This window comes from Amblyraja radiata, chromosome 2, assembly GCF_010909765.2.
Source record: "Amblyraja radiata isolate CabotCenter1 chromosome 2, sAmbRad1.1.pri, whole genome shotgun sequence".
In the NCBI taxonomy this organism is placed as follows: domain Eukaryota; kingdom Metazoa; phylum Chordata; class Chondrichthyes; order Rajiformes; family Rajidae; genus Amblyraja; species Amblyraja radiata.
In genome coordinates, this window is record NC_045957.1 from 103,500,110 (window position 1) to 103,522,168 (window position 22,059).

General features: G+C 42.6%; 1 protein-coding gene across 2 annotated transcripts in view; it reads right to left on the reverse strand.

Moving 5' to 3' along the window:
* cdk14 (cyclin dependent kinase 14) overlaps positions 1-22,059 on the reverse strand; it is a 665,904-nt gene that overhangs the window by 596,455 nt on the left and 47,390 nt on the right. The window lies entirely within an intron of this gene.

Below are 22,059 nucleotides of genomic sequence, written 5' to 3' on the forward strand. Positions count from 1 at the left end.
TTGTGAATAATTGCAAGTTTTAATAAGGGAGGATGTTAAGCTTGGTTAACTAAACTAATAGTTAATAAAATCAAGAATATATCTTACCCACACAAATTCCGTTAACTGTGATAAGGATTTGGGGGTTTGTAATTACCCAAGATGCTGCACAACTCAGTTGGAAATACCTCTGTTATCTCAGCCATTCTATGCAATATCTGCTAATGTAATCAATTGTCTGTACATTAATTGACATAGAAACATAGAAAATAGGTGTAGGAGTAGGCCATTCGGCCCTTCGAGCCTGCACCGCCATTCAATATGATCATGGCTGATCATCGAAAATCAGTACCCTGTTCAGGCTTTTTCCCCATATCCCTTGATTCCCTTAGCCCTAAGAGCTAAGTTGTTGGAAGCAAAGGAAGAGGTGCAATTTATATTATAGATCCACAGGAAGAATAGAGTAGGAACGGGCATAAATGGCTGGAAAAAGCAAAATCTACATAAACTAAAAGACAGCTTTTTAAACGCAAAATACCTTTGAGAAAGAATTTACAATGAAACAATGGGCAAACCACCATCAAGTGCATACCTGGGTGGGTCTAACAGGTCATGACATCTTAAACACACAATGATTCGGTGATCTTTATCCAGGCATTGAGGGATAATTATGCTGAAGCCCATGCTGACAATCAACTTCCCAGCTCCAGGATCTTTCTAAGTAACTCCAGCAAACTTCTGTCACACCTCCCAATCTGATGATCATTAGAGAATAGAGTGCTGACCCAGGCACTACAATCATAGAGAAATGATTATCTACTTTGAATTCAAAGGGCAGGAGACATCTTGGGGACTGGGATCTGGCAGCAATGCTGGCTTCCTCAGAATTCCCAAATTCCTGACCTCTGAAAGTTTGATAGCTTAATACTGTCTTGCTTCTTCTGATTAGTTTTTAATGTTACTAAATTAAATACTGCTAAATGCACATACACAAAAGGAAATTTAAAAGAAACATGCCATTGATTTGAGTTTTCATATTAATTCATTGTTTCTCCCATTCACCTCATTCTATTCCTGCAAACAACTTGGACAAATCTGTTTCCTACACAGAAAGAGATGAAGAATTACCACCAAAGTCATCACATTGAAGGAAAAATCTAAAATGGCAGAATGGATGAAAAGAAGAACATTTACAAACAATAAAGCTTATGATAATCAAGAAATCAAATCAAATTAAATCTTAATATCAATTAAATTCAGTGTTCTTTGTCAATAGAAGGACTTTCTGTTTCTCATGTGTAGGAAGGAACTGCAGATTCTGGTTTAAACAGAAGACACAAAAGCTGGAGTAACTCAGCGGGTCAGACAGCATCTCTGGGGAAAAGGAAAGGATGACATTTCGGGTCGAGACCCTTCATGTTTCTTCTCTTCCCCAAATAAAAATAACGTCACTTTCATTTTATTTCATGGATTTTTAATCCAATTTATACTAAATAATTTTTTTAAGTTTCTAGACATTTGATCGGCTCGAGATTGTGATACACAGTTGACTGTTTTGGCTTACGTGCCCAATTGCACAAACACTTGCAAACAGGGTAAATCTCAATGAAACTAAATAATTTGGAATCATTTAAACTTCAATGAAACTAAATAGTCCAGCTCATTTGAAGTGATCCCGTTGCCACCTTTAACCACCTGAAGACAAGTAAGTGTGTAGAATGTTGTTTAAGAAGGAACTGCAGATGCTGGAAAATCGAAGGTAGACAAAAATGCTGGAGAAACTTAGCGGGTGAGGCAGCATCTATGGAGCGAAGGAAATAGGCAATGTTTCAGGTCGAAACGGTGTAGAATGTTGTCATTTGTTCTCCATGTGTAGAAATACATTTCATTCTGTACAATATCAATAATACTGGGTCATCATGTACCGCAGGTAAATCATATCAGTAAATTACACAAGACTAAGTAATGTTTAATCAAAAGATGAGAAAGAAAGATTTCATTGCCACTTGAAAGATTTAATCACCCCAAATTCAATATATTTTAATCTCCAAAAACAATACCTCCTTAACCACATGAATAATAGTATTTAACTTCAATTATTAACAGGAAGAACAAGTCTTGCAAAGTACATAATAACTAAATAACACAAAGGTCAATTAACAGATAAATAACAAACATAAATATGATTTTGGATAGGTGACATTTTGGGCAAGGAGGGTTCTTGAAACTAAAAGGTCCTAACCCAAAGCAATGCCTATCCAATCCTTCCACAGATGATGGTTGACCTACTGAGTTACAAAACATTTTGTGTTTTGCTCAAAATTCCAACATCTGCAATTCCTCGTGTCTCCATAAATATGATTTTGCCAGAACAGACAAGTTTCTAGATATGGAAGATACCAATTTAAAGAAATTAATAAGTCTACATGGTCTTCTTTATTTTCTTTATCATCTTGTGACTTGTGTGTGCATGATTTGAATGCTAACTTCAGCTATTTTTGGTCAGAGGAGGAATGAACACAATTGGTAAATAACAGCAGGATTGTTCTTGACACAACCACTTAATCTATTTGGTCAGAAGTGGTCTTGTTATACACAGGTACTCATTCTCCTTCAATACTTTAAGTAATTTGGGTAACAAGCATCAACAAGTAGCATGGAGGTCACAAAACCTCATATTCACGTGACATTCACTTTTGGGTTGTTTCTAACAGGTGTCACTGCTTAGCAAGCAAAGGTATTCAGATTAATATGCAAGTGTGGAACTGGAGGGCATGAAAACAAACAATGCAAGGTTATGGATTTAAGAAATCATTTGTGTTATATATTAAAATAATTAAAATCAAAATTATAACAACGTAAAATTCTGCCACATAGAGCAGTCAAAAAGTAAGTGAAACCTTAATGTACGCACAGAAGAGAAAAGTTATGGGGGCGAAGTGAGAACAGGGTAAGAGGAAGCTTGTGGAACATACACACTAGACAAGCAGGGCTAAAGGCTGGTTTCTGTGCTCCAGATTGTACGGACATTTATGGAAAGAACAACAGCTACAATATTCAGTATTCTTGATGGCATTTCTACTCATTACACTGAGTGTTTGAAGGTGCAGTTCGAAACTTATCACCATAAGTTATCTGCACTCAGAATTCAATGAAAGGTATTCCACAATTTTTGGCTAGAGGCCACAACACTAACCACAAACACAGACAAAGCATGGAAAATACCCTCATCAATGTCCATGTATGGCTTTTCAGTATTTTATTTGTTCTTGTCTTTCCATCTAATTCCTTTTATAGAATTCATTCTGCTATATATCATAGGCACTATAAGCTAGTTAAGTGCTGAGGATGAGTTATTTCTCATCCTCATTCAATGCTGAGGGTTTTTTAGATATCACTGCATTATGTAGTCATTTTGGATATTAATACAACTATTTAAGGAAACCTTGATCTATTAAGATCTCTCAATATGGACAAGTAAGCTACTTTAATGGGCCAGGGTAACAAATAAACAGTGTAAAAAATAATAAAGTGCCTCAAGATAACTACTGAATAATTTGTGGCGCTGACACCACAGCTTGCCTTAGTATCTGTTAATGAAAAGACAAAACAGCTGCTGAAAAGTTGTGTAAGAAGGAACTGCAGAAGCTGGTTTAAGTCGAAGGTAGACACAAAAAGCTGGAGTATCTAAGCGGGACTGGCAGAATCTCAGGCGAGAAGGATGGCTGACGTTTCGGGCAAGACCCTTCTTCAGAAATGTAGTGTTGGGTAGAAAAAGTCCCATTTGTAAATGAGTAGTCTGCCAACATTTAAGAGAATATATTTTCTTTGAACCACACTGATTAAGAGTTTGCACAAGGTGCGGCAGCATCTATGGAGCGAAGGAAGTAGGCAACGTTTTGGGTCGAGACCCTTCTTCAGACGTCTGAAGAAGGGTCTCGACCCGAAACGTTGCCTATTTCCTTCACTCCATAGATGCTGCCTCACCCGCTGAGTTTCTCCAGCATTTTTGTCTACCTTCGATTTTCCAGCATCTGCACTTCCACAAGATTCCTTTCTGCAGTAATTTTAACAGCAATTGATCACCATTAGGATAATTTAAAAAAACATCAATTTTAATAAAAACTCCACTCCCATTGTATTAAAAACGTAATCCTTCTGTCCGATTTTAAACATTTAGTCACATGAGCCCTCCGAGGGCATTAATTTCAAAAATTGGAGAAAAAAAATCCTATGGTCGTACGCTTCTCTCTTACTTATACAAGCGTATAACTGATCCAAACAATTGTTATGCTGTAGCCAGGAAAGTACAAGCAATCAATGAAAGCTCAAATATTTGGTTACTGTTGAGATATTGCATGCTTTGTGAATATTGCAAAGCTGAATTTACATCCAAACACACACCATATTAATTGTGGCCCTCGATTCATGGTCAACTTAGCTGATTTACCAAGCTCTGCTCCAGTGAGTCAGAAATGCGATTCCTTTTCTGAAAGTTATTAGTCATGCCATCTCCATATATGTCATCTTCGAAGAAATTCGACTCCCAAGGAGCACTGGAGATTTGGTAAAAATAACAAAGGCCCTTCATATACTCCGAGCACAATACCTAATGTCTTCTATGTTCTCGATTAAACAGATTACAGAGGCAAGTGACGTTACCCTTGTGGTAATTTTATGAATCATAATACATCAAAACCTAACACATTATATTTGGCATTCTTTACAGAAATTGTGCTATTTTCAGGAAATCTGGAAATGTTTGGAAGCTTTTATTCATGACATTTTTTGCAGTCTAATTGTAACATTAGTCATGTATAACAATTTTTACTTTGCGAGGGAGAACAGAAAGTGCTTCAGTAACTTTGCAGATCAGGCACAGATAGGCAGTTTCAGGCTATTTTCTTTTAAGTTGGCAGTTGAAATAAAAAAATGAGAGTTAGGGATGGTGAGGAAGGTGCCGAAGCTGGATATAAATGTTGGAAATATGAGTAGAGAAATGGCTAATTCCATTCAATCCAATCTAGTGTGAGATGTTGCACATTTGGAGGACAAATTTAACAGGAAAGAAAACAGTAAATGGCAGTAAGTGAAGTTGCGATGTTTAGCTGGAGTAGGTTAGGTCAGAGTTGGAGTATTGTTTGCCATGCTGATCACAGTATTATAAAAAGGATGTAGGGGTGTTAGAGAGGGTACGGATAAGGTTCATCTGACAATTGCCTGTATTGGAGAGTATTAGTTATAAGGAAATTTGTACAATCATGATTTGATTTCTCTGGAGCACCAGAGGTTGAGGGTTAACCTAATAGAACTTTATAAAATGATGAGAGGCATAGATTAGTGAATTATTAGAGTCTACCCCACCCAAGGGTAGAAAAATGTCATGTACTAGAGGACACAGACTTAAGTTGAGGGAAAAGTTTAAAAGGTGATTTGCAAGGCAAGATTTTTATTACAGAGAATAGGTGCCAGGTGCCTGTGCATTCTAGTATTTGGTATTTAGGGGCAGCACCAGTGGCACAGCAGTAGAGCTGCTGCCTTACAGCACCAGAAAACCCAGGTTCGATCCTGACTATGGGTGATGTCTGTTACAGAGTTTGTACGTTCTCCCAGTGACCATGTGGGGTTTCCCTCCGGTTTCCTCCCACACTCCAAATATGCAAAGGTTTGTGGGTTAATTGGCTTTGATAATAAAAACAAAAAATTGTAAATTGCCCAGTAGGATATACTGTACCAGGTGATCGCTGGTCAACATGGACTCAGTGTGCAGAAAGGCCCGTTTCCGCGCTGCATCTCTAAAGGTGTCTGGAATGCACTGCCAATGGGGGGGAGGGGGGTGGAAGCAGATCAGAGTAATATTTAAGAATATTTAGACAGCCACATGACAGGCAGGAAACAAAAAATATGGACCATTTTCAGGGAGATGGAGTTATTTTAAATTAGCATCATGGTTGGCACAAGCACATGGGCTGACATACCTTTTCCTGTGTTACATGTTCTGTGTTCTATTATCCAAAATTAACTATTTTATGGATACCCATATGATGTAAGCTGAATGGTGAATCTCTCTTTTGAACAAAATGGATGTGCATCATTGGGTGCAATACTATGGCTCTTGCCTCTGAATGCGAAATAACGTCTGTAAAGAATTGGTAAAGGGCTTGTCCCACTTTCATGACCTAATTGACGACCTCTGACGAGTTTACTCTTGACTCATACTCGCAGCATGGTCGTCACGTGGTCGTAGGAGGTCGTAGGTTGGTCGTAGCAGGCCGTGATGCTAGTCATAGATACTCGTGGCATCAAGTAGGTCGGGGCATTTTTCTAGCATGATGAAAAAGGTCCACGAGTAAAAAAGGTTGTGAATTAGGGCGTGAAAGTGGGACAGGCCCTTAAGACACCACATTTCATAGGTTTGCAATGATCGTATTTAATAGTGACAAAGTATTCTTCAAATTTGTTGGTAAGTCAGAGATTTTATATTGAAGGACCACCAGTCATTCAGAATAATGTTACATCAGTTTTAATATATGTAGCAAAGGACTGCAGATGCTGGTAAAATCGAAAGTAGACTCAAAATGCTGGAGTAATTCAGTGGGACAGGCAGCATCTCTGGAGAGAAGGAATGGGTGATGTTTCGGTTCGTACTCTTCTTCAGTCTAAAGAAGGGTTTCGACGAAACAACATACATTCCTTCTCTCCAGAGATGCTGCCTGTCCCATTGAGTTACTCCAGCATTTTGTGTCTATCTTCAGTTTTAATATAGACTGATTGGATAAAACAAATTACTTCTTCTATTAAAAAAGTAACATTTTCTCATGTTTCTGCATGTGATCAATTACAGACATAGATACTCAGGTCAAGCCCACAGGCAGTTTACGCTATTGTATATTGGTGACCAGATGTTGTACTCCATCATTCGTTAGGTTATAGAAGTTATCATCTCTGTACTACTTTAATTTCACACTGATGTGTAACTTGAGTAATTTTAAAATATCTGCCAATGTGAGTTATGATCATTGGTCATTTGATTAAGGATTCTTTAAGTACACGAGAAGGCTACAAATGATGAACAGCAGCAAAAGAAACCATTTTGAACATGGCCCAAGACAAACTCATGACCTTTCTATCAGTAGAGAAAACGTACTGAATGTCAAAGGATTGAACATTTATCTTAAGTAATGACTTGAAGCTAAAATGGAAAGATTTCATCTACATTTGTACACAATTTCAACTTCAAGGATACCATTTTTTAAAATAAAAGTACAAAAAACGCCTTTAGCAAAACTATTCTGATTGAATTTTAGACTCATCTGTAAGTAATCTTTCACCTCATTTTTATCTGTTATACAGAAACGCCATCAATAAGTATAGCCTTCGGCTGGATCTCTTAAAAATAAAATGTATAAAACATCTAATGGAATGGACCCACACAGAGCCCAAGTATCACACTGTTCCTTATCAAGCTAAATTGGATTTAGTCAATAATCATGGTTTTTAAGGATTCCGAAATCCAATTTGTTTTACATCGGTCTTTCAATCATTGACTTTGGTAGGTATATTTAAATCACATTTATAAAAAGGCATTCCCTAAACAGTGCAAACTTCAGAACAGCAAATTTCCTATTCAAAATAACAACATAAAGCAATATGCTGCATTAAGCAAAATATACTTTCAAAAATAAAAGCCTACATTATCATTTGATTTAAATCCATACATTTCCAGAAGAAACTCTGAAGCACATTGCTGGTCTACACAGTGGCCAAAACAATCTCCAATATATCCTCCCGTAACTAACAACAACGTTGGGATTTCAGTGTAAATGCACAATATGTAATGGTATGGTTCTGGTGGTTTGCTGAACTTTTGTTTTTAAGAGCATGCTTTAACAGCAATCTTATTTTTAAATATTTATAGTGTTTAACAACATTGCCAGCTATCAGTATTTTCCAACTGCGGTTAAGGAAAGCTTTTTACAGCAAACTACTGCACTAAATTGATTCCCAAGGATTTATTCAGGGTAAGTGCAGACATTTTCAAGTCCTAGAATTTCACAAGGGTACTCAATGAACATAAAATATAGAACAGGACAGGACAAGACAAACCCTTCAGCGCTCAATGTCTATGCTGACCATCGACTCCCTCTATGTCAACAAGATGAAGAAACTAGTTCAGGAAGAAATGTAGAGTACATGCCCTAATTCAGCATCAATGGCGCCAAATTGGAAGTGGTCAAGAGCTTAAAATATCGTGAACAATTGCCGTCGAAAAACAACATTGAAGCTCCAGCCATACAAGCACACCAACATCTCCAACTCCTCAGGATACTAAGGCGGTTTGGTGTGTCTCCAACAACTCCGACCAACTTCTACATAGAAAATACCCTATCAGTTGGCATCACAGTTTGGTTTGGGAACAGCTCGTCCCAAGACCGCAAGAACTGCAGTGAACCGTGAATGTCACCTTAGCTACATTTGTTCCAACTCCCCACACCCAGTTTAATTGGTCTGCTCTATTATCTATAGATGCCTAATCCTGACAACATGCTAATACATTCCCCTGATCTGTCAAATGCCATCACATCTTTCTGTAATGTGGTGATCAGAATTGTACACTGTATTCTAGCTATGGTCAGTATTTAATTCTAGCATGGCATCTCACCTCCTATATGGCTCCAAACAGGTCATAATCCTGACACCATTTACCCATTTTAGGTTTGCCATCCATTGAGATTCTCCAATATCCCTCAGGTCTGCTACATTCACCCAATCATTTATTGTCTGCCCCTTATCCTGTTGCCTTTACAAATCACATTATCTCACATACCTCTAGATTGAATTACAGTTGCTGCGTTTGAGCATGGCTAATCAATATGGTGATGCCATCCTGCAGGCTAGAACTTCCTTCTTCAGAATCAATTATTAGTATCATACTCAACTCCTTAATCATAGCCACAATTTTGAACACAATGTGGAAATGCAGACATTTACTGGACACAGCACTGTTACTAAAACTTCCCTCAACCATATTTTTAATCTAATTTGCCACCATCCCTTAGATCAAAAAGGAATTATTTTTGACAAAGGTTGCAGGTTCTGTAATATAAAATTCAAATCAAGATGATCTTCGCTGAAATTTCTTTCTAAATTCATTCTTGCATTCAGAGCAGCCTGCAAATCTCTAAATGCGGTCGCCCAGAGTATGATGTTCCTATGGTTTTACAAAATTAGATGTTAGAATTTATAAACTGTAGTTTATGGTGGTTGTGCAATCATGAATTTGCTCATCTGGTAACCCATACACCTTGACAAAGGATTTGGAGACCAAGTTCAAATTCCACTACAGCAGCCGTAGAGTATAATTAATTATCTGGAATACTTGAATGAAGAAGCAGAAGAGCAAGCCAGATAATCAATTCCTGCAGAAGATAGAGTGTCAACTCAGCAATATTATTGAACAACTTCCACCAATGTTGAACTAAAATGAATGGCATAATTACTCAAAAATTAGTACATGCAAATTGTGATCCTATTTTGTCACTGGTTTTCACAAAATTCAAAGTAAGAGAATGAGAACCGTAGTTTTCTAATGAAGAAGCAATTAAAATTTGGTTCAAAAACTCAGGATCCAGTTAAATAAATATTTACAGGAGTCATTTAGCCAGTTGGCAAGACACCAGTCTTTGTTTAATAAAAGATTGTCTCTGGAAAAGTCATGATGTTCCACAGATAAAAGACTTTCACGTGAATGGTTTTGTTTAATGGATCATGTTTGGAGTGGCAGCAATTTTGGCAATACAAGAAAAATCAATTTGACATAAATATCCGTCTTGATACATTAAAATTGTATATTTTATATGAAAACATGAATTTCAGAGTGCAATATTGTAATGTTTGTGTCCTTTAACAAATTAACCACTTCCATGAAAGATTGCAATGGAATTGTTTCTGGGATACCCTTGCCTTGCAATTGACATTAATAAGGGAGTCATTGCTCCAAGCACAGATCTAGATCTGGATCATTCCCTAAAGGAAAAAAACATGGACAAATTAATCAACTGTTCCCATGGTTAGATTAAAGTACAGTAAAGTAAAGTACACAATTGTCTTTGCAACATGGAAGGAAACAGAACCACTACAGTAGTAATGTGGAGGTAAGATAAATGCACTTTGGTAGTTCTATCCGACACGGTGTGAATTGACCCCAGCGAAGGATCAAACTAGTGTATGGGTGATCGCTGGTCGGCACGGACTCAGTGTTTCCATCTTTAAACTAACCAAAGCCAAATGGTTCAAAACCACCATTCGCTCCAGCTACCCAGTGGCCATTCCATGAAACAACGAAGTCGGTCTACAACAGATTTGGATTGCCATGAATGAAATGCGTTATAAAGGGATCTGTTAAAACGAGGGTTTCATGTATTACAATTTCAACATGCCTGCAATAAAATGCTTGAATAGTGCTCAATGATGAAATTTATGCAACAAAATAGGATGTGAAGGAACAAAAATTAATAATATACTGAAGATTATGCTAAAGTCAAGAACTAAACCAGTATTTTAATGTACTTGGTTATAAGAAATATCTCAGAATTCGATGAAATTAACAGTAGAATTTCATGAAGACACTGGCTGTGAGAAGATCTCAGAAGGGAATTATCACAGTTAAAATTTAAAGCTTCAGATCTTTTCAAACAGAATAGCATTTCCAAATCACCTTGATAGTTTATCCTATGGTTGAAATGATAGGTTTTGTAGATATATTACAAAAGGATACATTTGCACGCCAGTCAGCAAACATCAGACTGCGCAGCCCGATACCTTTCCCATCATGGCAGGGACTTCAACATGGCGAGGTTGAAGAAGTAATTTCCTAACCACCACCAGCACGTGTCTTGCAGCCTCGGAGAATCAAACACGCTCAACCATTATACTCCACCATCAACTATGCCAACTTTCTCCATGCCTTGCTCTCATTTTAGAGAAATCAGACCACCTGGCTGTGCTCCTTCTTAACATAGAAACATAGAAAATAGATGTATGAGGAGGCCATTTGACCCTTCAAGCCATCACCGCCATTCATTGTAATCATGGCTGACCATCCACAATCAGTAACCCGTGCCTGCCTTCTCCTCATATCCCTCGATTCCGCAAGCCCCTAGAGCTCTATCTAACTCTCTTTTAAATTCATCCAGTGAATTGGCCTCCACTGGCAGCGAATTCCACAAATTCACAACTCTCTGGGTGATTTTTTTATTTTCTCATCTCTGTTGTAAATGGCATCCCCTTTATTCTAAGACTGTGGCCCCTGGTTCTGGACTCCCCCAACATTGGGAACATTTTTCCTGCATCTAGCTTGTCCAGTCCTTTTATAATTTTATATGTTTCTATAAGATACCCTCTCATCCTAAATTCCAGTGAATACAAGCCCAGTCTTTCAAATCTTTCCTCATATGACAGTCCCGCCATCCCGGGGATTAATCTGGTGAACCTATGCTGCACTGCCTCAATAGCAAGGATGTCCTTCCTCAAATTAGGAGACCAAAACTGCACACAATACTACAGATGTGGTCTCACCAGGGCCCCCTGTACAACTGCAGAAGGATCTTTTAACTCCTATACTCAAATCCTCTCATTGTAAAGGCCAACATGCCATTAGCTTTCTTCACTGCCTGCTGTACCTGCATGTTTAGTTTCAGTGACTTGTGTACACCCAGGTCTCGTTGCACTTCCCTTTTTCCTAATCTGACACCATTGAAATAATAATCTGCCTCCTTGTTCTTGCCGTCAAAGTGGATAACCTCACATTTATCTACATGATACTGCATCTGCCACGCATCTGCCCACTCACTCAACCTGTCCAAGTCACCCTGCAAATCCTAGCATCCTCTTCGAGGTTCACACTGCCACCCAACTTTGTGTCATCTACAAATTTGCTAGTGTTACTTTTAATTCCATCATCTAAATCATTTATATATATTCGAAATAGTTGCAGCCCCAGCACCGAGCCTTGCGGCACTCCAATCGCCACTGCCTGCCATTATGACAGGGACCTGTATATTCCTACTCTTTGTTTCCTGTCTGCCAACCAATTCTCTATCCATGTCAATACCCTATCCCCAATACCATGTGCTCTAATTTTGTCCACTAATCTCCTGTGTGGGACCTTATCAAAGGCTTTATGAAAGTCCAGATACACTACATCCACTGCCTTTCCATCCATTTTACTTGTCACACCCTCAAAAAATTCCATAAGATTAATCAAGCAGGATTTCCCTTTCATAAATCCATGCTGACTTGGACCAATCCTTTTACAGCTATCCAAATGCGGCATTATTACTTCTTTAATAATTGACTCCAGCATCTTCCCCACCACCGATGTCAGGTCTATATTTCCGTTTTCTCTCTTGCTCCTTTCTTGAAAAGTGGGGTAACATTAGCTACCCTCCAATCCACAGGAACTGATTCTGAATCTATAGAACATTGGAAAATGATCACCAATGCATCAACAATTTCTAGCCACCTCCTTGAGTATCCTGGGATGCAGACCATCAGGCCCTGGGGATTTATCAGCCTTCATTCCCATCAGTCTACCCAATACCATTTCTCGTCTAATGCAAATTTCTATGTTCCCCTGTCTCCCTAGATCCTCTGTCCTCTATTACATCTGGGAGATTGTTTGTATCTTCCTAATGCTCCTGTCCCACTTAGGAAACCTGAACGGAAACCTCTGGAGACTTTACGCCCCACCCAAGGTTTCCATGCGGTTCCCGGAGGTTCCCAGAGGTTCCCGGAGGTTTTTGTTAGTCTCCCTACCTGCTTACAAGATACAAGATACAAGATACAAGATAGATTTATTCATCACATGTGCCAGATGGCACAGTGAAATGTAATTCCCAAACAGCCATACAATAAAAATAAGGGACACAACACACTATAGGGTTTGACATAAAACATCCCCACACAGCAGAATCAAAGTTTCCCACTGTGTGGGAAGGCACCAAAGTCAGTCTCTTCCTCCATTGTTCCCCGTGGTCAGGGCCTCCCCGTGCCCTCCGCAGTTGCCGCTACGGGCGGCCCGATGTTCAGGACCACTCGCCGGGGTGTTGTAAGTCCGACGTCGGGGCTGCGGGACATCCTCAGCGGCGTGGACACCAGAGTCAGCCCCCTCCTACCGGAGTCGGCGGCTTCCAAAGTCCGCAGGCCGCGCCGGGTGAATACTGCTGCTGGAGACCCTCTGCAAGGCCCCCCAGGACTCCACGATGTTGTTCAGCGCCGCCCGCATTGGAAGCTCTCCGCACCAGAGCTCCACGATGTTGGAGCAGCGGCCCAATGCTTCGGAGCTCCAAACGGCGACCTAGGTAGGCATCGCCCGCTCCGCGGTGAATCCAGCGCTGCTCCGCCGCTGTAGCAGCCCTGGTCCCGGTCCCCGGCAGGAAAGGCCGCTCCGATCCAGCTGGTAGGCTGCGAGGTGGGGGGCGAGGACGCGACTCGGAGAAATAGTCGCGTCCCCGGCAGGAAGAGACTGGGAAACGGTCTCCCCCTTACCCTGCCCCCCTCCCTCACATGGAAAAGTTAAAGTTTCCCCCAACACAAAACTTTAGACTAACTAAAAATAATAAAAAAGATAGAAATAACAGACAGGCTGTAGGCAGAGGCTGCTGCCGGTGCAGCACCCCTAGGCTTCCACTACCTGCAACCTCCAGGAGCCGCATGGAAACCTTGGGTGGGGCGCAAAGTCTCCAGAGGTTTCCATTCAAGTTTCCTAAGTGGGACAGGGGCATTAGTGTCTTTTCAGACAGAACCAAAGTACCTGTTCAACTCTTCTGCCATTTCATTGTTCCCCAATAATTTCACCTGTTTCTGCCTTCAAGGGACCCGCATTTGTCTTTATTAATCTTTTTTTCTTAGCATACCTAAAGAAGGTTTTACTATCCTTCTTTATATTCTTGGCCAGCTTACCCTCGTACTTCATCTTTTCACGCCGCATTGCCCTTTTTGCTACCTTCTGTTGTCCTTTGAAAGTTTCCCAATCCCCTGGCTTCCCGCTACTCTTTGCTATGTTGTACACCTTTCCTTTTAGTTTTATTCCATCCCTAACTTCCTTTGTTAGCCACGGTTGCCTCTTACTCCCATTAGAATCGTTCTTCCTCTTTAAAATGAAATGATCCTGCATCTTCTGGATTATGCCCAGAAATCCCTGCATTTGCTGTTCCACCATCATTCCTGCTAGGATCCTTTTCCAGTCAACCTTGACCAGCTCCTCTCTCATGCCTTCATTGTTCACTTTGTTCAACTGTAATGCGGCTTTTTCACAGGGCGACTTGACGCAAGATGTAACCAGAGTGAAGTGGTCGTGGTCTAGCACGATATCACACGATATAACGGGGGGTAGATAAAGAGTTCCCACGGTACTCGGCATTTCTGTTATTTGTGCGAGTGACTTGTCCGTCTCCCGAGCTTTCCCGTTAAATCTTGAATGAACATTGTGAAATGTTGTTAAATCATCACGTGGCACAAATGATGTCACTTTTTTTTCACACACTATAAATATCCTCCCTTGGTTGAATTGGCTCATTTGGAGACATGTTTTACTGTGTATGTGGGAGATACAGATGGATTGAGCACAGTACCTCGGTCTTACTGTGTGTGGGAGAGGGGGAGAAAGAGACGTACACTCACAGAGGCAGAGTCTCTCAGCCTGTGTAAGAGGGAGGGAGGGAGAGAGAGAGAGGCACACACAAGGTGGATGTGAAATCTCACCTGCCTGTTTCAGTGACAGACACCCGCCGCCAGTAAATGAAGACACCCCCATCTGTCTCCCCCTCCTCTCCCTCGACTCCCCCACCTTTCCCTCCCAACTCCAGTCCCGTCCCGACCCCCTGGGAAACTGAATAGAGCAACAATCAACTGCTGCCTGCCCGCTGATATGACAATAAAGGCTACTTTACTTTACTGAGTTAAAGAGTTCCCACGGTAGACTGTAAAACTGGGACCCTGGTTCTGGACTCCCCCAACATCGGGAACATTCTTCCTGCATCTAGCCTGTCCAATCCCGTAGATACTGATTAGACCGGTATCTATTTATTTTAATGATCTCAATTAAATATCGGGAACATCAGGCCGCAAACGTTATTTCTTGAGTGTTAGTGCTGGACTTTGACTCGACCTTCCTAGTTAGCCGGCGCCTGAGACTGAGCCAAGCAATGTCCAGACCTGACTTCAACACAAAGTGATGGAGGAACTCAAAGGGTCAGGCTCGTCCAACGCTCTGTATTTTGCTCGTGATTCCTGCATCTGCAGTTCCTCGTGTCTACAGACCAGAGTTGCCACTTGACTCCGAGATGACCATCACAGAGCATACGGAAGATAGACACAAAATGCTGGAGTAACACAGCGGGACGGGCAGCATCTCTGGAGAGAAGGAATGTGTGACGTTTCGTTTCGTCTCGTCCCGAAACGTCACCCATTCCTTTTATCCAGATGCTGCCCGTCCAGTATTTTAGGTCTGTCTCCAGTATTACTGTGTCTATCATCGGCGCAAACCAACATCTACTGTTCTTTCCGACACATTAGAGGATACCGTCTCGCCATCACTCGGATTACCCGCTTCATTTCCATAACGTTGCCACCTCTCTTTACTTTGCTTACTGAAGCCTGATCCTTGTCACACCCAGTGCTCTATCGCCCAGCCTCTCATCTTTCAATCGGGTTTGGCCAGGAAGGAACTGCAGATGCTGGATTAAAACGAAGATAGACACAACATGTAGCTCAGCGGGACAGGCAGCATATCAGAAGGGTCTCGACCCGAAATGTCACCCATTCCTTCTCCCCAGAGATGCTGCCTGTTGCGCTGAGTTCCTCCATTTTGTGGCTACCTTGGGGTTATCCAGGATCTCCCCGTTGATGTCCTAACTCGCTTTGGCTTGTTATTATTGTCTCATATCGAGAACCAGCAGATACAGGTTTGGGTTCGGGGGGAATGATTTAATGAGAGCCTAAGGGGTAACTATTTTACGCAAAGGGTGGTGGGTGTATGGAATTAGCTATCCGTTAAGGTAGTTGAGGCAGGTACTGTCGCAATGTTTAAGACGCATTAGACTGAAGCATGTATAGGATAGGTTTAGATGGTTATGGGCCAAACGTGGGCAAGTGGGACTAGTGTAGATGGGACATATTGGTCGGTGTGGGCAAGTTGGGTCGAAGGGCCTGTTTCTACGCTGTATGATTCTATGCAGGGAATACACTTTTGTTTGCGTGCTATACAATCATATCAGATAATGCTATACATGAATATAACCAAGCCACGTACAGTCTGAAGAAGGGCTTCGACCCGAAACGTCACCCGTTCCTTCTCTTTAGAGATGCAGCATGTCCCGTTGAGTTACTCCAGCATTTTGAACCATCGAGTTACTCCAGCATTCTCTTTAAACCGGCATCTGCTGTTCCCTCCGACACATGCACAAGAACACCAGGTAGAGCGAAGAGGAAAATACCAGAGTTCCGAATATATGTTTTCAGGACAGTTCCAGGGGGAAAAAGTCCAATGTCCGCATTGAGGTAGGTTGGTAGGTCGGGTCAGTGCACAAACGAATGGAAGGAAAAACCGTTCTGAAGCCGGATAAGAATAGGTAGTCGGCGCGGACTCGGTGGGCCGAAGGGCCTGTTTCCGCGCTATATCTCTAAAATCTGAAGTTAGGTAATGTCTAAAGGAACTGCAGATGCTGGTTAATATGCACAAAAGGACACAAAATATTGGTGTAACTCAGCAGGTAAGTCAGATCTGGGAAGAAAAACATAAAAAGCTGGAGTAAGTCAGCGGGTCAGGCAGCATCTCTGGAGAAAAAGAATAGGTGGCGATTCGAATCGGAACCCTTCTTCAGACATCCTAATCGGAATTGAGTCTGAAGATGTGTCTCGTCCCGAAACATCAGCTATTTTTCTCCAGAGATGCTGCTTGACTCGCTGAGTTACTCCAGCTTTTTGTGTTTGTCTTCGGTTTAAACCAGCATGTGCAGTTCACTCCTTACACGGGTCTCTGGAGAACATTGATTGGTAGCGTTCCGGACCCTGCTTCGGAAAGGCATCGATCGCTAGTCGGCGAGGACTCCGAGCTGTATCTCTCAAAGAAGTACATATGAAAAATTCCTCACGGACCATAAAAATGCGGGACCTTTCAGTAAAGTCTAGTAAACAATCTAGAGACAGCCATCAAGGCTGTGCTACCTGCCGATCACCAACCCCTCACACTCACCCCCTACGACGTATTAGTGGCACTGAGTAGGACTAATGCACGTAAAGCTGCTGGCCCTGACGGCATCCCCGGGCGCGTGCTCAGGGCCTGTGCTGCGCAGCTGACAGACGTCTGGACTGACATCTTCAACCTGTCACTTGTCCAAGCAGTTGTCCCCACGTGCCTTAAAACCACTTCCATCGTGCCAGTGCCAAAACACTCCACTGCGGCAAGCCTCAACGACTTCCGCCCAGTTGCACTTACCCCCATCATCACCAAGTGCTTCGAGAGGCTGGTCCTGGCACACCTCAAAAGCTGCCTACCCCCCACACTGGATCCCTATCAGTTTGCCTACCGCAAGAACAGGAGTACGGAGGATGCCATCTCAACGGCACTTCACTCCGCCCTCTCCCACCTCGAGAACAGAGACACTTACGTAAGAATGCTGTTCATCGATTACAGCTCAGCATTCAACACCATTATACCATCAAAACTGATCACCAAACTCGGTAACCTGGGCATCGACCCCTCCCTCTGCAACTGGATACTGGACATTCTAACCAACAGACCCCAGTCTGTTAGGTTAGACAAGCACACCTCTTCAACCCTCACCCTGAACACCGGCGTTCCACAGGGCTGTGTGCTGAGCCCCCTCCTCTACTCCCTCTTCACCTATGACTGCACACCTGTACATGGTACTAACACCATCATCAAATATGCAGATGATACAACGGTGATTGGCCTCATCAGCAACAACGATGAGTCGGCCTACAGAGAGGAGGTCCAGCACTTAGCAGCATGGTGCGCTGACAACAACCTGGCCCTTAACTCCAAGAAGACCAAGGAGCTCATTGTAGACTTCAGGAAGTCCAGGGGCGGCACGCACACCCCCATCCACATTAACGGGACGGAGGTGGAACGTGTTTCTAGCTTCAGGTTCCTGGGAGTCAACATCTCCGATGACCTCTCTTGGACCCACAATACCTCAACTCTGATCAAGAAGGCTCACCAGCGTCTCTTCTTCCTGAGGAGACTGAAGAAGGTCCATCTGTCTCCTCAGATCCTGGTGAACTTCTACCACTGCACCATCGAGAGCATCCTTACCAACTGCATCACAGTATGGTATGGCAACTGCTCTGTCTCCGACCGGAAGGCATTGCAGAGGGTGGTGAAAATTGCCCAACGCATCACCGGTTCCTCGCTCCCCTCCATTGAGTCTGTCCAAAGCAAGCGTTGTCTGCGGAGGGCGCTCAGCATCGCCAAGGACTGCTCTCACCCCAACCATGGACTGTTTACCCTCCTACCATCCGGGAGGCGCTACAGGTCTCTCCGTTGCCGAACCAGCAGGTCCAGGAACAGCTTCTTCCCGGCGGCTGTCACTCTACTCAACAACGTACCTCGGTGACTGCCAATCACACCCCCACCCCCCGGACACTTATTATCACTTATTATTATTTATTTAAATCATTTGCTATGTCGCTCTTCCAGGGAGATGCTAAATGCATTTCGTTGTCTCTGTACTGTACACTGACAATGACAATTAAAATTGAATCTGAATCTGAATCTGAATCTGAAGTCCCTTTTAAAGTCCCTTTTAAAGATTATAGTTATTTTCTGGAATCTCATTAACATAACTCATGAATAAGTTGATGTCCATATGCGGATGCAAATCTTTATTTTTTAAATTCAATCCCACAGAAGACAATTTTTACTCACCTTCTGTCCCCTCTGTCCAGCTTCCGGGTTCACCGTTCGCAGGAGTTCCCACGGTAACAGCAAGAGTTATTACGGATATCGCACGGATATCGCACTGGCCACTACGTTCATATAATGTTGCAATGCTCAACCACAAGTGTACAAGTCATTCTTGGAGAAATTCAAACTTGCTTGAATTTTCTCCCGAGTCACCAAGTTACACGATTACCTGCCGTTAGCGCTACGGTGGTCCACGGTGGCCACGAATGCCGTACTGTTACCGCACGACGTTCCCACGATGTTAAACTCTGGTTAACTCTTGCGTCAAGTCACCCCGTGAAAAAGCCGCTTAACACTGATACTTCTGATTTAACCTTCTCTTCTCAAATTGCAGATTAAAACTTATCATATTCCTACGTACAGGCAATGACTGAAGAGTACAGCTGCAGTGGTGAGATCTGCAAAGAGCTGGTAAACAGAGCAATGTTCAAGGTCTCAGCAATGTACCTGAACGAATCTACCATAATTGTTACCAACCTCATAGAACAGGCCCTTCATCCCAAAAACTTCACAAAATATTTTTTTCTAAGAAAGAAACAATAATATCTGATAACCACTTTTACACAAAACATTATTTTCTTTCACTACTTTTGTTCTGTTGATATGTTTTTTTCTAGTTAAATAAAAAACACAAGAGGCTGACCTACCGGACGTGAGCACACAGTTAGCTGCAGACTCCGCCCAGGACAGGAAGGCTCTGCAGGAACGGAAGGGACGTCACGACCGCGGTGCCACAGGTGCTGTCGCCGAGGGAGGACGGACGGAGCCGCGGCTCGAGAGACTCGAGAGACTAACAGAGACTAACAGAGGCAAAGAGGTTTGCCACGCACTGCAAGGGAGCAGTGGACCAGATAGGAAGAGCGGAAGGAATTACCACTAGACAGCCAAACCAGTAGGTAATTTACGGCTGGGGTGAGTACTTTCCCATTTATAGGAGGTAGGATTATATAAATAAGGGGTGTATCAATACAGTAGGGGATTCTTAAATAGGACCAGTTAATTACTTATATAAGATGGGCGGTCAGGAGATGTGCCGATACTGCGAGATGTGGGAATTTGTCGACACCATTGATGTAGAAGATCCCTACAGCTGCAGTAAGTGTTTGAGGCTAGAGGAACTCCAGCTCCGCATTGATGAGCTGGAGACCCAACTTCATACGCTGCGGTACATCAGGGAGGGGGAGTATTACCTGGATGTTTTGTGCCAGGGGATGGTCACACCGACCAGTTTAACTAATTCAGTAGGCAGTGAGCAAGGAAAGGAAGGTGTGGCCATAAGCGAGGCAGGTAGGGGGAACCAGGAGGAGATGCGGCAGGAGCCACAGCCCTTGTCCCTGACGAGCATGACCGAGGCTCTTACTCAATGTAAGGACGGGATCAGGGGCTGTGGGAGGGATGAGCAACCTGGCTGCAGCACCGTGGATCAGGAGGCCATTCAAGAGGGGGGAGTTAGAAGAAATGCCGTAGTGATAGGGGATAGTATTATTCGGGGGGTAGATAAGGTTCTCTGCGGCCAGCAGAACATGTCCCGAAGGCTGTGTTGCCTACCCGGTGCTAGGGTTAAGGATATCTCTGCGATGCTGGAGAGAAATTTGCAGTGGGAGGGGGAGGATCCAGTGGTCGTGGTCCATGTGGGGACCAATGACATAGGAAGGACGAGGAAGGAGGATCTGCTGAAGGAGTTTGAGCAGTTAGGGAATAAATTAAAAAGCAGAACCTCGAGGGTACTGATCTCCGGATTGCTACCTGAGCCACGGGCCAAATCGGCGAGGGTACGTAAAATTAAAAAGCTAAATGCGTGGCTCAAAGACTGGTGTGGGAATAATGGGTTTGGTTTCTTGGGCCACTGGCACCAGTACTGGGACAGGGGGGGATCTGTTCTGTAAGGACGGACTTCACCTGAACGGTGCTGGGACTGGGGTCCTGGCAAATCATATAACTAGGGCAGTAGAGAGGTCTTTAAACTAAGTAGCGGGGGGGAGGTATCAAGGGGGGTAATAACGGCAGGGGTAGAGGAAATAGAGCAGGGTATCAGTGGGGAAGCGGTAAGTCAAAATGAGACAGGAGACAGAATGTGTGAAGATAAAGCTCTAGATGTAAAAGGGGCAAAAACGGAAAGGAAGGGTAGTAAAAATCATCTGAAAGTGTTTTATCTAAATGCACGGAGTATTCGTAATAAGATAAATGAATTAACGGTGCAATTAAGTATATATAGTTATGATATCGTGGCCATTACGGAGACATGGCTGCAAGGGGATCAGGACTGGGAGTTAAATATAGAGGGGTACTCGACAATTAGGAAAGATAGACAGGAAAGAAAGGGAGGAGGGGTGGCCCTTTTAATAAGGGAGGGAATAACGGCAATAGAGAGGAAGGATATTGCGTTGAAGGATCAGGATAGTGAAACAGCTTGGGTACAGATAGAGAATAATAAGGGGAAAAAAACACTAGTGGGTGTAATTTATAGACCTCCAAATAGCTGTGACGCTGTTAGTCAGAACATAAATCTGCAAATAGTTGACGCATGTAAAAAGGGAACTGCTGTAATCATGGGGGACTTCAATTTTCATATTAATTGGGCAAACCAAACTGGGCAGGGTAGACTAGAGGAAGAGTTTATAGAATGTATTAGAGACGGGTTCCTAGAACAGTATGTCACAGAACCGACAAGGGGGGAGGCAATCTTGGATCTGGTCCTGTGTAATGAAGCAGGATTAATTAAAAATGTCATAGTTAGGGACTCGTTGGGAACAAGTGACCACAATATGGTCGAATTCCATATTCAAATAGAAGGGGAGCAGGTTGAAACTCAGGCTAGGGTGCTTAGTCTAAATAAGGGGGATTATGAAGGTATGAGGACTGAGCTGATCAAAGTTGACTGGGATAGCAGACTCAAGAATAAGACGGTACATGAGCAGTGGTGTACGTTTAAGGGTCTACTGTATAACCTTCAAGAAAAATTTATTCCTATGAAGAAAAAAAGGGGTAAGGGTAAGAACAGTCAGCCATGGCTCAGTAAAACTATAAAGGATAGTATTCGGCTGAAGGCAAGGGCATATAAGGTAGCCAGAGATAGTGGGAGGGTAGAGGAT